Genomic DNA, 13,284 nt, shown 5'->3' with positions numbered 1-13,284 from the left:
AGAATGCTGGCAGCTGGTTTAACCATCTTGTGGGGTATCATGACATAGAATATGAAAACAGACACGGTTCACATTTCATGGCCTGTAGGAAGAGATGGTCTGTTAGAAACCAATAACTGTAATTTGGATGTGGTAAGGATCTTACAATGAGTTTTTTCTTTTTTAAATTGCAACAAGGCACTTAATATTGTAATAGACACATGCACCAAATGCTCAAGCAGAACCACCCACCATGACAACCTTAGATATGAAAAAGTTGCATGGTGAGCATCTATGTGTGAATAATACAACAGAAGGTAAAGATTATTTACACACAGCGTTAAGTTGAACATGTACGGAGAAGTATATTTACACATACTGTATACACACATACACATTCAAGGAAGGATGCCAACATATCTTGAAGTGGCCCATTTCCCTCTAATGGAAAATAAAAAAGTATATCTCTGATCTGTTTTCAAAGTAAAAAGTGATGGATGAACTCCTGACTGTGGATTGTATATTGCAAATACCTTTTTGTTTTGATTTTCTTCCCGTACATTTTTCTCCTCTGCACTTAGTATTTGTTGAGTGAGTTCAGATTCTGTTGATGACAAAGAGCTTTTATCAGTGGTACAACTCTCCTGTCAATAGAAAACAATCCTCCATGAGCATCACAAATGTTTCCTACCATTTGAACGCTTAAAAGATCAGAACCCCAGCGCCTGCTGTTCCAGGGCCTGTTAGCGTGCGATTCCTTGATCCCTCTGTAACATGAAGCCCGTGTAGCGAGCCGGACCACATGGGGAGTGCGATGTTGTGAGGTGAGGTATTTTTCGACTGGGAGACGGATATGTAATGCATTCCAGACACTCGGGCCGCACACGGCTCTCTCCCCTGCTACCTATAGGAATCAATCCTCTCCCCTTTCGCTAGAACAATAAACCTACTGCCACTAAGGAAGAACTCATACAGACCCCCAAAAACACAACTACCTCTCCTGTCGCTTCCTGAGGCCTGTGGAGAGGGAGCCCAACTCAGTCTACACTGGCTTGGACTCGGTCTCTAAACACTAAACATCCTCCCTGACCCCTAAACATCAGCTCTTGACCCAGAATTTAACACCCATGTCCAAAGAGTTAGGACCAAGAACTTCTTACTTTTGACCTTTAGCTCACCCGCAAAGCTAACCAGGACACTCAATCTTTGAGCCGTCCCCGAAAACAGATAGCGGTGATCCTCTGATACGCGACCTCCTGGAGGTGGATGTGGACGATCACCTCATGTAAAGATGTTTTTGATGATTCTCCTGCTTGGAGGTCTGAGCTGGTTTAACTGAGTTGCATAACTGGGATGATACTCAGGTTTCTCTGTTCAATGAGGCCCAGATGGAAGATGATGAGCGTTTTCAAAAACAGAGCCCAATGGGATCTGCATCTGTGAAACCCCCTTCCCTTCTTCTCTTCATCCTCTCCTCATCTCCACCACACCGCATTAAGGACCTCCAATCAGGTTTCAGCCTCAAACAACAGCCGGCGCCTGCCACAGCATTTTTTTTCTTGTCTCCACTCGGAGTGGGATGCAAAGATGTATGGGAAACCTGGAATGCTGAGATAATGCTCATAATTAATGTGCAGGGGTAGTAAAAGAATCAGCGATGTGAGTTTTGCTATCGGCGTGCACGCCCTTTCCGCCCGCATGCATTTGCAAAGCAGCTTCCTCTTAATGTCATTTTGGTTTCTTTATTAAATCAGTTAAATTGAATGTTATGTCAGGGCTGACTCACCGAACACAGCCAGAAGCGAGTGAGGGAGTTATTTCTCCATATTTTTATTTCAGTAAAAGCAGACTCCTGTAGTTGTGCTTTGTTAAATGGCCACCAAAGACCAACAGATTGACAGCTCGACCCGTGTGAGACCAACACTCCTGCTTGGTCTTCATTAAAGAGGAATGCATGGGCGGAAGTATTTCTGCATGTGTCATGTCTCAGCTTCCCTGTGCCATTTCAATGTTCTCCTTTCTTTCATCCCTCCTTTTTTTTTGTTTTAATTCCTCTCTTCCAAGGCATCTGATCCTGTGGACCGTCAGACACCTGAGAGCTGATGGTGCATTACTCCCGCCCACGCTGGGGAAACATCAGACTAAACTTAGTTCCTCTGGGCTTGATTGTACCTGGATTATACTTGTGCATTGAGAAATCACTGTAATCATGCTGTATAGGTGCCTGTGGTGTGTGTGTGTAAGAGCTGCAGAACAGGCTGTTTATTTCAACTTATTGTCAAAAACATTGAGATAAAACATCATGATCGGCTACTATGGAGCCACATTATCATTCATTTGACTCTTTTAGTTGTGTTTTTGGTTTCTACCAACTCCAGCGGAAAATACTTTATTCTTTAGCAGCTGAATGCTCCATTAACTTTACAACAAGACACTATGAGAGCTGCTGGAGTGAACCAAGGCAGTACAGTCACAGGCCGCACAACTAATCATAGCTTATCCTCTATGATGAACACTTTCATTTTCATTTGACACATTGTTATAGAAAACTGTCTTTTCTTGCAAACCATGACAATCCGAAAATCAAGCCAACGTGTCTAGATTTCCCTCGAGTGGCCGGCTGCAGTATAGGTCATAAATCCTGCCTCCTCCGTGTAAGTGAATGGGACATGGACAAAACTAAAAATTCAAAATGCACGTTAAATACAATTTTCTCAAAGATGTTTCTGTCATTTTAGTTAGTTCTTTATTTATTTATTGACTATTATAAATAAGTCAATAACAATACAAAACAAACTTATCTATTTAGTTAGTTTATTCAAGTGTTAGGTTTTTGATGATAAAAATACAGGGAGAAGTGTCATGATTGAGACTCAGACTGACTCATGATTGCTTGACTGTTTATCGACGGGTCCTTGCTACAGTGGCTCCATCCCAGCAAGCAGACTGTCTCCAAATCCAAATCAGGGGTGTTTTTGGCTTCATTTCCGGATAGTGGGACAAAGTGCGTCGTTCATCTTTATATAAAGTCTATGTTGCAAATCCAAGTGAACTCTCAAGTCATTTGAGACCAAGTATACATAGTTTCCTCGCCAGCTTTATTTAAGAGTTTGATCTTTCATTATTTTTTTACCTCACACTTTGTCTTAACTTCCTTCTACCCCCCCTCATATTTAAATCTGCTCTGCTCCTGCTCAAAACTGTTTTTGCTGTTTTTTTAGCATGCACTCAGAAATGCTGTTGATACGAATGTCCTGCTTTTCAGTTTGAGTCCCTCTCCACGCGTAGCTTCTGTATGTAACTGTATGACACTTCTGCTCTCAGGTTTCTGTTCTCGCTGTTGTTGTTGTTGCTTTCCCCAACCAATAGAATGCCAGGTATAATGTTGACCAATGAAATCGCCACTGCCTTATTACGAGCTTGGTTGCTTTACCTCTTACTGCACGCCGTTACTGCTTAACCAGGTTAAGTGAATCGCCAGCATGGATCGTGTTTTATTGTAACGGTGCAATCTCTTTCCTCAAATTTAATTGGTAATGTTAATGAAGAAAGTAATAGCACCATTAAAATAAAACCCAATCGATGCTGGCTAATGATCTGAGCTTGGCTGAACAGTAACAGTAGTAAAAAGTAGCAACGTAATAATAACAACGGTCCAAGAGGAAGAGGCAGACATCTGAGAGCGAATACAAGCAGCCTGAGAATAAGGCGAAGGACTCAAACAGAGGAACAGGACAATTGTGCAGCCACAGTTTATTTTTAGTATTGTTCCAGGTATTTACGAGCTAAAATGTTTTTGTCTTCAAGTCTGAAGTCATGTCGTCTTCAGGGAGAGAGGTCTCACGTGTTTCAAAGCTCACAGCTGTGAAGTCTGAAATCCTCATTTCTTGACTGAAGTCTGACCTGAATCCAAGTCTAAATTCAGCAGCTCTGGTTTTGAACTACGTGGCCGTGTTGCGCATTTCTTAACGCACGTCTTAAAAAAACTCCGGATAGCAAAACAAAGTTCTTAAAGCAAAAGTGTTGCTATCTTATTCACCAGCCTGAGGGGGTCCCACATGTAGTTTAAAAAAAATAATAATTTCTGTCAAATATTCCTCCATGTATCTTACAATTTCTAGGCTAGATCCATACTACTACATTTTTGTTTGAAATCCCATCAACTCTGCCACGGATATAGGCCTGGCGTCCACACTACTCCGGAACTTTATAGCCACTAAAACAGAGGTTAGGAAAAGCTGTTGGCTCCATTTTAATTTGAAAAGTGCGGGGCCTACTGACCCTGTTGTCTCTGCTAACGGTTGTGTATTAAAAATCTGTATTCTACTCATATGCGTAGGACCCGAGCTATTATTTTAAGCAATCTGTGACAATGTCCACCAGGATGCTCATATGCCTTCCTTCTTCACAATGGTGGTGGTCACGTGATATGTGGGTTAGTATGAACAGGGATTAAAACTCATACGGAGCCAGAACGCTTGTGTAAACAGAGATGTAGCCTTAATATTTTGAGTCCAAAGGTAAACCCACTCCTGAAAATCAAACTGCATACTGCATCGCAATGTGAATCCACGTCCCTGTCACTTTGCTCGGTGATTTACCTGCTGTACACATTCACGTTTCATGTCAGCACGAGGCTTTGCCTTTTATTTGATAGTGTGTGCATGCTAAAGAAGAGGCAGCAACTACAGAAGTTTAGTTCCTGCAAGTAACTGAAATAAAAAATGTAATTTAAAGAACTAAAACAAACTTTGTAAAAGAACATCTCCAAGTGAAGTATGTTTCCTTCCTTTCAGAGCATGGCCTAGAAACATTAATGCCGCACTAGGCCAGGTCATGTTCACTGGCCCAGTCCACGCTCACCTCCAAGACGTCCCAGTTTAGTTTCTGAGAACTGCAGTCCAAACTCTCTTTTTATTGACCTACTTTCGAGGTGGTGCACGGATGATATATGGCGCAGGCCTTTTTGGAGAACAGGGTTAAGCAGGCGGTGGGGGCTGCAGGGAACTGCAGCGTTGCATACCTCTGTGTATGTACATGGAGTAGCCTTTCACCTCTCGGGCTCTGTGCAGCCTTTGTCTCAGGAGAGGAGGACATAAATCAACGGCGCAGAAGGTCGAGCACGGAAATCAAGAGTCACCGAAACGTCTAAATGCAGGAGGAAACGGGAGAGGCGAGGTGAGGAGAGAGGTAGAAGTTCTGCAGGAGGGGGATTTGTTCAGTTGTTAAAAACAGAGATTCATTCTGAAAGTGAGAGCCAATTCACAATCCCCCCACTTCCACCCCTGTATGTATGGGAGCGTGGCGGCAGGATTTTTTCTCCATGTTCAGCTCACGAATCTGGCAGAAAGAGAGGTGTCGGAGACAAAGATAAAGTGAGATAGAGAAGAAGGAAATGATCCAGCTCCTCTCTCAGGCCTATAACTCCAATCAGCTCTGAAGATGGGAAACACGGCAGAGGAGTCATCTGGAAAAAGAATGTGTGAAAGTCCAACTTTTCAAAGAGCAGCCGGTATCATTAACCGTTATGTCGCACAAAGGTGCAGAAGTTAAAGGGGATTCATCTTATGTTCTTGACCTTTAACTTTTTCTTCACTAGTATGTCAGAAACAACTGACATGTACTTCTTCCAGCTGTCAGCAGAAGACAGGAGAGTGCTGTCTCTCTGACTCGCACACATCGACTTATGTAAGATGATACCGCCTCCAGGCTCCCAAAGTTACACAAAAGATCACAGGATTTAAAAATCAAATACCAATTTGCTTCCACAATATCTTAAAGGATCTTCTATTGTTCCATGACACATTGTTCGAGAAACACTGTCTCATTTTATTTTATTTGTCTTATTTAATCAATCAATCAATCAAATGTTATTTTATGTACAGTCCATACAAGTTGCTGCACTTTAAAGTGCTTTAAAGGTGACTAATCACTAAAAGACCAATCATTAGAGATAATTAGTAATGAAATATATTTTATTAAATTCCAGATTAAATTTGTGCAAAAGAAAAAGAAAATATATAAAAAAATTAAGTTGGTATAATACAATACAAAAAATAATTTAAGAAAAGGGTTAAATGTAAATATTATCGATCAAATTGAGGTCAAAAAGGTTTCCAATGAGATATATTAACATTTTCAGACAGATTGTGAAAGCAGCACTGATTTTACCTGAAGTGTCAGATTTAATTTAACATGAACTTGGCATTTAATCACCTTTGTATTAACTTCTGAATTACTGATTTATATACACCCTTTATATACGTGTTGTACATATGTATATGCATCGGTAATATATTATCGAAAGGGGCCATGTATTTCATAACCTGTCAGCATTAGAGCATGTAATTGCTCTTCGTCTACCACAGCCGCCACTCTCTGAGCCGTAAAGCGATGATGGTTATCAGCCATTACACACAGGCACGCACACACATACAGACACACGGTTTAACAACATGTCCACACAGGTGTAGATCCTGTGCACTGTGAGTTATTGGACGCTGTCACTTTGCCATTACATAAGAGTTTTCAGACGAGACTAAAACATTCTTACAAGCTGATTCACAAGTGTTGAAACATTAGAAAACATGGAAATAAGTAGTCTGCCGAGCCCTGCGTGGAGCACGGGAGCGAATCGGGAGGCCTTAAATCAGTTTAAGACCCGAGCGTGGCTGAGACAGGTGTGAGCAGCGTCCCAGGTGCACCTCCACAGGCCATGTGGCACCGGTAATCAGCAGTGGAGGGTGGTAATGACAGGGTGCTGTTGTCAAGAGAGCCACACACACACACACACACACACACACACACACACACACACACACACACACACACACACACACACACACACACACACACACACACACACACACACACACACACACACACACACACACACACACACCTTTGCTTTCTCAATCCTCTCACACGTTCATGCCTCCGTCTGCGTCTCGCTGTCAAAATTTTCGCACCTCCGCTCCGATCTTTCATCCGCTGTCGCACAGGGCGTCTCATTCGCTATGAATGCAAATAAACAGCAGCTGCACGGTTATATAAGCAGCTCGGGACTTGTCTTCCTTATGTGGAGAAAAATCAAGTCTCTGATATAAATCATTAAATATAGGGTCAGGTAAGTAGTAACTATGGTTCAGGTTAGAGCTAGTGTCCAGGTAATCAATGTATGTCAATGTAATGTAAGACATCTGACATAAGACTCCTCTGAAGTCATGGAGACACAATTTTGTGTGTGTTTGTACGTCCTGTCAAACAGAGGATTGATGTTGGAGATTTGGGAGGGGCTACATGAATCAAAAGCTGCCCAAGTCAACTGCTCGCTGGATTGACAGATGAAATGAACATTTGCCACCTGCGTGCTCTTATCTCGGGCTGCTGTTAATCTGAGGCGGGGTGGGGGGTTATCTGTCATGGACTTCAGGTATGTGAGGACGTGCAGCTGTTGTCTCTCCCTGCTTTCCCTCAGTGCTGGCACATTGTGTCCCTGCTTCAGAAAACAATGAAAAAAAGGTGTGTGCAGAAACCACCCCTCTCTTAGTGCCAGCACCGAATACCTTTCAACTTGCTCTGTACTGTTTTTTTCCCATCAAAACTTTCCCCCATGGCGATGTCAGAAGTGCAGTGAAGCGAACAGTGAGAGAGCAGATCTGGCCTCTGGTCTAGCCAGGATGTCATTATGGGATACCAGTGTCACCACATGCTATTTTTAACTTTGTCCTTTCTCGGTGAGACCGCAGTCACAGCCAGTGATCCAGGCCTCATGTGTGTTTGTGTACGTCTCTGTGACCCTGAAGTTGAAGTTGGTCACGTATCAGAGGGAGCGACTGTCTAACAGCTTGTCTCAGACACATCTCATATATGCTGGTGATTACAGGCCCTGTCAGAGCTTATTCAACAGCGCCGCAGTGGAAAGCCTTCGTCCCTGAGATGCTGGGAGTTTATGGAGCTCTGAATGTGGAGGTGAAACCGCAGTGACCGTCCTGTGTGACCCTGCTGACTGTAAACACACACCAGACCTAACCTTCTGGGCCTCCACGCTATGCAAGACCCCTGACATAGGAGCTGTGCTGAGGACATAATGAGTCGGCTATAGAGGACATGCCAAGCAGATGTGAAAAATGCCTGAGTTACATAAAGGATCACAAATGTTTTTTTTTATGGTTTATCACATTTACTACAAATTCAATTCACTTAACATCACTTCTAACCATAAGTTTAGAAGTATTATTTGTATGAAAACATAAAGAAACAAATAGCTTTTTGGAATTTCAGCTATCTTATCTACCTGTTTGTATATCAAAGTCTATCAAAGTAAACAAGCAAGTAAGTGTCATTGCATTGTTAAAAGCGATGATTTCTAATGTCTGTATATATCATGATATGTATATAATTTGTTTTAACTTTTAAAGTTAAAAGAAAAATCTCGGATCTGCCCCCTGTTCCGGATCCGCACCAGAATTGATTTGGTTGTTCCTACAGTCATGCCCCACCACCAAATTCCAGAGAAATTGGTTGAGTAGTTTTTGTGTAATCGTGCAAAAAACAAACACTGATGACAGCATACTCTCCTTGGTGGAGCTAATCAGGGGCTTCCTGGAATAGAGAAAAATACTTTCAACTATACAATCTACGACATGTTTATCACATATCACAGTATCTTTATCAAATTAAACATTAGGTTATAGAGATTTGGTGGAAATGATTATTGTAATACAAAAAAAATGATGTGTTCTAATATCAGTACATATCACAATATGGCCAATGTAGGCATAATCACTTACAGAATAATCAAACTGATGAACATGCAAGTTCATTCTTGTCCTTGAAAACATCCTTTCATCCATCATTCCAACTATCCATTATCAACACTGCTATCCTTTCAGCACTGCAGGGGAGCTGGAGCCGATCCCAGCTGACATTGTGTGAGAGGCAGAGTGCACCCTGGACATGTCAGCAGCGGGACCAACATACACAGACAAACAACCAATATAGAGTCTCCCATTAACCTATATTGAAAACAATTTGAAAAAAGAACATCGTCCATACAAGCTTTTGTAGATCTTTCAAGCACGTCTCATAGTGAAAGGTCCAGAATAAAAGGTAGTATGTGGATTTGTCATGTCAGAGATGACGAAAGCAATTCACTCCAATTGATTGTACTGGATTACATGAGATCAAACCACAAAACAAAACTCATTTGAATCTCACTATGGCAAAGGTATGCACCCACAGTGGCTATAGGAGACCTGTCAATCAAGTGATAATTATGCATTATTTCAAACCTCTATTATCTAAACGAGCAAGTTAGAAAAATTCCACCCCTTTGTACAGTTGTCATGAAGGAAGAACTTAGTCATCGAGACCAAAACCACATGATTCCACAGAGCAGCGATAAACAATAACACCACATTATCACTCAACATGACTGACACGCTCCTTTACGTAACACAGGGATGAGTAGAGAGCATAACAACACACAGCTCCCTCTGAAAGTGGAGGAGGTGTGAAGCAGACATGCTGTAGGTATCTGAGGCTGGGGGCTGCCCACCCCACCCCCCTCCCCTCCACGCTGACAGGGCGTCAGCAGCACTCAGTGCCACAACACCACTCATGTCAGATTGGTATCTTTGATGTTACATAACCTCCTTCAGTTCTGGAGCCACCACCTCTGCTGCAGAGCTCAGTACAGGGGGGGGGGTGTCTCTGAACAAAGCCAAAACACCACATCTGTCGGTAACTCATTTGTTTAGAATTCCTCTTTTTTACATCAATACCAAGTATGAGGCGGCAGTCTTGACGACCTATAGTGCATAGAAGGAGAAGAGAAATCAGTTGCCAGGCAATTGTGTTTGTATAGACTGTGGGCTCCGCTCAGGGGAAGCTATGGGTGGTAAGAGGAGGAGGACAGAGGTGAGAGGATGTGGTAAGGACAGTAGTGGCTTGGCACATGCCTCTGTGGGTGAGCAGTGGCCCTGATGGAAAGCATCGTGCTCTATATCCCTGTTTTACCCTGGTTTTTATAGAGAGAGAAAGAGGGAGAGTGATTATTATGGCTCCTGGAATAGCATAATTAGAGAGAGAGAGGCCTCGCTGTCTCAGAGTCTGTGCGTGTAACCTACCAGTGTTGTTTTTCTCTTCCTCTGGGGGATGTAGCTGTATAGCAACCCAGGTATATTTATGTAACACTGCTTCACTCAAACGTTTTCTGACACGGGGGATATTTAAGAGTGAGGAGAATGTGCCAGTGACTTATAAAACACGAGATGATTCCATCAACGCATATGTTTTCTGAATAAATGCATGAGAATGTCCAATAAACTATGAGTGTCACATAGAGGCCAGTTATTGCAAATCATGCTGCGCAGCCAAACATTACTTTAAGGAAAACATTAGATTCCAAGAATCAGGAGTAGGCCGAGATAACTTTGAGGTCAGGCTGAGCATCATAGAAGACAACTGGTTACAGTTAAGGATGAGGTTATCAGGTCAAGGTAATGGAAACACACTGCACCCAGAATCTACTCTGGGATGTTGTAATCTAATGCCAACAAATGCATTATTCCATCTGATCAATGTAAGCCACATATTCACTCTCCTTTAAGATTTGTTTTGCACTCAACATCTGAGACAATAAATATTTCTGCTCCTTTGTTTGTCTGTTTGTTTGTTGTTGAGCAGGTAGCGTCAGATGGGCTTTTTTTGCTGGAACTAATTTCCTGTTTTGTCCAAAAATAGCACTGATGAGATGAGTAAGACTGAAAGCTGCAGAAAAACAAAAACAAATCAACTGAAATACACTATAAAACTCTGCAGAGCTGAGGGGAGCTGCGTAGTCACCTAATAATTACCTCTGCCAAGGAACTTATGCTGTCATCTGCATTCGTTTGTTTGTTTGTTTGTTGGTCTGTTGGTTAGCAGCGTTCCACAAAACCTACTGAACAGATCACCACAAATCTTGGTGGAAAGATGGGAAATGGGCCAAGAAAGAGCCCATTCAATTCAATAAACATGAAGGATCTAGGATTTTTTTTTCACTTTCTCTAACATCTCAAATGTTGGGAAATTTTTGCCCTTTCCCCAAATAATTATTCATGAATCTTAATTTCAAAATCCAGACCTGTTTAAGGGACTGATATTAAGGATTTTGTTCGATCTGTTGCAGCCTCATTGAATTTAAGTTGACTGTTGGGCCTTGGCGGAGGTGCTCTTTGGGTCAGTCTATATGAAGGCCTCATTTCCTATTACACGTACCACGTTGTTCCATTATTTTGTTATTGTAAATGTACTGGTTGAAGAATTTTTTAGATATATTAAAAATGATCAAAGTTAATATGTCTAAAATGATGCAGAAGACATACTGTGTTTCTATTCAACAGTGCAGCCATTAAAAAACATGGAATCATGTGCTTGAGTAATTTAAAGGGTAATGGTTTAGATGGAGATCTGGGATAAACTGGAGGGATACAATGATTTTTATTATATTTTTTTGATCACTACCAAGTGATAATGTTTTCAAGATCAGATCCATGATTAGTTTCCATCACTTTTACCATACGAAAAACACCAAACTTGATTTTGACTGGATGATATATTGATTCCAATATTTGTACAATAATGAAAACTATTTAGAGTCACGTCAAATACAGAGTGATACATGCAAACATCACTGATCTTGGATCCTGAGGCTTCACTCCCAACTCAGTTCTTATAATCTCCACCACTAATTGGGTTGGAGGCAAAAATCTAATGGTGCATTCACACCAAACGCAAAGCAAACTTCTCACACAATGAGATTACATACAAAGTCTACACACAAAGATGCGTCATTCCCATTGCCTGGCGTGAATGCTGCAATGTGATAGGCGCGAAATTTGGGCCATTCGCTTCACTTGCTGGAGTTGACATATTTGAAATAACTCAGGCAAAAACTGCGAGTGTTAAAAACCAATCAGCTCTGAGAATTCGACTCACCAGAGACAGATCCTGGCAGCGACCCCAGCTTGCATGACATCAAACCGGCCACTGGTCAGCCTCAGGTAGCGTTTGAAACAGAAGTCATCCACACGACGCTCCTGGAGATGGGGACACCTCTGGATGGTCCCACAACATATGCGTCATGTTCACATATTCACGTGATGCAAAAATGTGTTTCATGTTTGGTGTGAACACAAGAGAGAGACATCTCAACAACTAGCCAATGTAGACATGATTCCTTTTGCAATTTGGTAAACTAACCTTCTGCGTTCATTTTATTAGAAACATCTTGTGACAAGATGGTGGTGCAGTGGTGAGCACTTTTACTTCACAGTAAGTAGGGTCTTGGTTCAACTTGGTTGTGGAGTTTCCATGGTTTCTTCATGGGTTTCCCCCCCCGAGTACTCAGGCTTCCTCCCACAGTCCAAAGACATGCAGATTGGGGTTAGGTTAATTGGTGGCTCTAAATGTGAGTGTGAATGGTTGTTTATGTCAAATTCTCATCCATGGGAGGGGCTGGTGACTTATCCAGGGTGTGCACTCGCCCAACGTCAGCTGGGATTGGCTCCAGCTCCCCTGTCCACCTTAAAATGATAAGCTACAGATAATGGATGAATGTCGTGAGGATATTGATGACTAATGATATGTTGAGATTTTTCTGTCTCTAAACCCAGGAAACATTTCATCAACAACGTCAAACAGAAATTAGCAGGGCCTTGATTGAAATGAGTCCATTAAGTAAACACCAGACTGATGGAGCAGTCTAATCATCACATGTTAACAGTGATGGTAGTGATGACAGTCTGATGGAAGTAAATACACATCCAGGCTGCTTTCAGGAAATGTGAAGTGAACACTGAGTAAACTCATGTTCTCCTTTGGACCAAAGCACAATCATACTGTTTCCAAACGTAGTGCTCCACCAGTTCTGTTCACAAAGAGCAGATTAAACGCTCACAAGTACATGTACACACACTTGCACGTGTGTGTGCAGATATGCTTTAACACACACGCACACACACACGCTCTAATTGCCTGCTTTCATGTGCGCGTTCACACTCACTAACACTCACACACACCACAATTCTTCACCACCAGCTTGACTTGATTAGCCGTTGCGGTGCGTTCGAGAGCTCTGCTGATGAAAGACAAGGAGCTGGATCTGTCACTACCGCACGGGCATAAAAAGCGCGACGGTTTACACAACAATGGAGCACTAAAGTTGGCCCTCATTAGAGGGATTAGAAGTGTAATCTAAAACACCGTTCAAGTCTCTCATCCTAAAGCCTAAACAGCCTCTCCAGGAGGCCCCTTCCCTCC

This window comes from Hippoglossus stenolepis, chromosome 5 (assembly GCF_022539355.2).
Source record: "Hippoglossus stenolepis isolate QCI-W04-F060 chromosome 5, HSTE1.2, whole genome shotgun sequence".
Lineage (NCBI taxonomy): Eukaryota > Metazoa > Chordata > Actinopteri > Pleuronectiformes > Pleuronectidae > Hippoglossus > Hippoglossus stenolepis.
Note: the sequence above shows the minus strand (reverse complement) of the source record.